Below are 3,471 nucleotides of genomic sequence, written 5' to 3' on the forward strand. Positions count from 1 at the left end.
ACCCCCAAGAGGGGACGACTACACCAAAATCCCTTCTCTTCTATTCTCTTCCTGAGATTCTGGGCTTGCATGAGCCTCAAGCTGCCAGGTCCCAGACTCCAACTGTGGTTGACCATGTGGAAGTCCAGCACCTCAACCACTATGCCACGTGCTGGCCTCGCTATTACTGCTTTAATCACAGGTCAGATACAGAGTACAACAGGCAGGCCAGACTATGGTCTTGTGGTTAAGGTGGCTAGATCCCACACAGCTGAACAGTGCCATTTGAGTCCTGGACTTAGTGGCTTGAAAGTCATTGCTGGGCACCTATGTGCACATGCCTGTGTCCCAAGATTCCAAAAGGAAGGAAAAATGGAGAAGAAAGGATTGCAGTGTGCTCTATGGGGGTGTGGGATGCTTTTTTGCTTTCCCACTCTCTGTTTCTCTCGGCAAGTGCATACACTCTGACAAATGAAAAAACAAAAAAGCATGACATGCACAACCTCCACCTAAAATCCTATTGTGGCCTAGATAGTTAAGCGGTATATTAGAAGGCTTTAGCATTGCAGTTGATTTTGGATCCCCCAAAGAATGTCCATACTCTTCTTCAAATGAGCCTCTTTCTCAGGAGTCAGAATCACCTTCACGATGTCTGAGATTCCATTCTGTCTCAAGATGCAAGAGAAGGAATCATCCTTTATTCCGTAGAGACTCTTAATCATGGTGGAAATTGAATGTACCCACCTAAGATTCTTCATTATACTTTCTGCCAACTCTGCTAGTCAGTCCAATGGCCCAGATATAGCCTTTCAGTTCAATCTCCTAAGCACTGCCGACCACTTGTTTATGAACCTGTTCCTGTTGTTCCTTATCTGCATCACTGCCTAAATCTGGGTACAGATTCTTCAGTGAGATACCAGCAGCATTGACTTCACTCCATACAGGCATGCAAGAGTCTTTGTGCTTCCCAAGGACTCATCTACAACAGATTTAATGGACGAACTCCCAACCTTTTCCCTACCAGGTAACAGAACTGGGCTAAATTCAGATTACACTTTCAATAACAGTTTTTTTCTACATATGTCAAGATATCCATCCACTGGATTAGAAACAACAAGCCCCTAGCAGTTTGAGAGCTATATATGATTTATTTAATTGCTATAGGGCACATGTGCTTGGTAGAGGGGGGGAAGAGAGAGAGAGAGAGAGAGAGAGAAAGTAAGTGAGAAATCACCCTCCAGGGTGGATGGCCATGCCACAATCCTTTTTCCTCCATTCCCAGGATTTTGGGCATGGATGCACACATGCCCAGTCTGTTTTTCAAGCTGCCAGGTCCAGGACTCAAACCACAATTGCCATGTGGGGTCCAGCTGCCTTCACCATGTCACCTGGCCGGCCCTGGGCTATATTTTATAACATTCAGAATGATGACTTTAAGATGTTCACATTATGCTGGACCAAATAAAAATGGCTTTTTCCCTCTTGCTGATGTGCTCCAGCTGTGATAATAACCAACTTGAAGATTGCAGTCACATTATAGTTTCTGCCAGAGACAATTTTTGATGTTCTAAGGAAAAGACTGTCATGTTGGAGATCCATCATCTCTCCCTTTAATTTGTCTTCCGTGATAGCAACAAGAACAAGTTCATTTGCCAAGTCCTTCATTAAGATACTGAGGCACAGGCCATGCTAACAATACCATCTTCAACAACTGGAATCTTAATTGGGGGGAGTGTGTGTGTCAGTTCTTCATTACGAAGGTTCTGAATCAGCTGATCCTTGAGAGTTGCCGTGTGGGCTAGAACCAAAAGGGATCAGGAATGTAGGTAGGACAGACTTTAGGAGAGCGAGGCAGTCGGATCTGAGCTTGAAAACAGTGGCATCTGCACGTGGAACTGGGCATGGGAGGGCCTTTTCCTTTTCTTTTAAATTTATTTATTTCTTTCTTGAGAGAACCCATAACCAAACCAAACCAAAACAGTGTAAGTGGGATGCTAAGTGTAAAGTCACACTTGGCTGAGATTGAGATACAAAAGGGAGTGGTGGGGTCAGGGCAAACAAGAAGGTATATGCTTGCAAAACCAGCGCGTTCACACTGCAATCTAGCTCCAGCCTCAGCCAGTCAGGATCACCAGCTTCATACCTGGAGTGTACAGGGAAGCCTTGGCATGTGAATCTGTGACCTTCTCGTATAGCTTCCGCATCACTGTGCCACTGAGACTGGCCAGGCTTTTTCTTTTTTTGGATCATGCTTTTGGTGTTTTTAACCCCTAAGCCCCAAACTCTCTGGATAATCTTTGAGTCTTCATCTCTTAGTTCACACCCTCTCCACATCTTATGAGTGCCAAGCCTATCCTCAAGATGTCTCTCAAATATGTCCGCTCTTTTCTGTTCCACTCTCTCCACCTTAGTCATGTCCCTTATTACACAGGTCACTGCAACAGCTTTTCAATTGGCTCTTGCTTCTGGAGCTGGCACCCACACAACTGCTAGCTGTGATCATATCCCTCCCCTGCTCCAAAAAGCTTTAACGGCTCCTGACTACCTATGAATGAAGCCCAGCTCCTTTGCTTAAACAGGCCCCTTCCACGCTCTCCCGTTTCCATGCTTTGCTTGTGTTGTACCCTTTGCTGAGGAAAACCTACCAGGGAACTTGGTACTGAAGTGAGGGTCCTCCCATCTTTGAGTATAGGCCGAGCTTGGGGAATGAACAAATGCACAGCAGCGGGGATGGGGTAGGGGGAGAACAACACAAAATTCCATGTCAAAGTATCCCAATGACACATGTTCACAGAGAGGAAAGGTGGGTGCTGTGTTCTCTGCTGCTCCATCTTACTTTCCAGTTACATTTGGAGGCAGTTAAGAAAAACAATTTCCACTGAAAGCTGATGATGAGCAATGTTGAATTTGGGTAACAATAAAAATACAAGCTTAACTAATGCCCATTGTTTTCCCCTCACATCTGCCCAGTGGGTGGCAGCTTGAGAAAAAAAAAACAAAACCCGTAAAGGCCAGCATGGGCTGGGGCCTGCGGAGACTCAAGTTCAGACCACAGGGGTAAACTGCTGGGCCTACAGGAGCCAAGAATATGCCATGCCATATGTGAGCAAAGCAGACTGGGGTCAAGACATAGGGAGCCTTCCTGATTCTTTTTCCATTTTCTTATGTTGAATTATGACACGAATATATAAGGAATAGTTTCCTTTTCTCTCAACTCTGCTACAAAAGAAAACAAAACCAAAACAGTATAAGTGGGATGGTAAGTGGAAACTCACACTTGGCCTAGAGTAAGAGATACAAGAGGGAGTGGTGGGGTCAGGGGAAGAGAGGAAGGTACATGCTTGCAAAGCTGGCAGCTGCCAGTCAGCTCCAGCTGCTCACCACTGTGCAGGCATGTGGGCCCAGTGTGACCATGCCTTTCCATTTTCAAAGAGAAGTCAGAAATTCACATTTTTATGCAAACTTTCCACAGTGTTAAGTGTGGGCAACTCA

The 3,471-nt window shown here is 45.4% G+C and overlaps 1 pseudogene; it reads right to left on the reverse strand.

Annotated features, from left to right (window-relative positions):
* Nucleotides 1-438: 438 nt before the first annotated feature.
* Nucleotides 439-2,394, reverse strand: LOC102495301 (L-lactate dehydrogenase A chain-like; annotated as a pseudogene).
* Nucleotides 2,395-3,471: the final 1,077 nt, after the last annotated feature.

This window comes from Tupaia chinensis, unplaced genomic scaffold (genome assembly GCF_000334495.1).
Source record: "Tupaia chinensis unplaced genomic scaffold, TupChi_1.0 Scaffold145304_1, whole genome shotgun sequence".
NCBI lineage: Eukaryota > Metazoa > Chordata > Mammalia > Scandentia > Tupaiidae > Tupaia > Tupaia belangeri.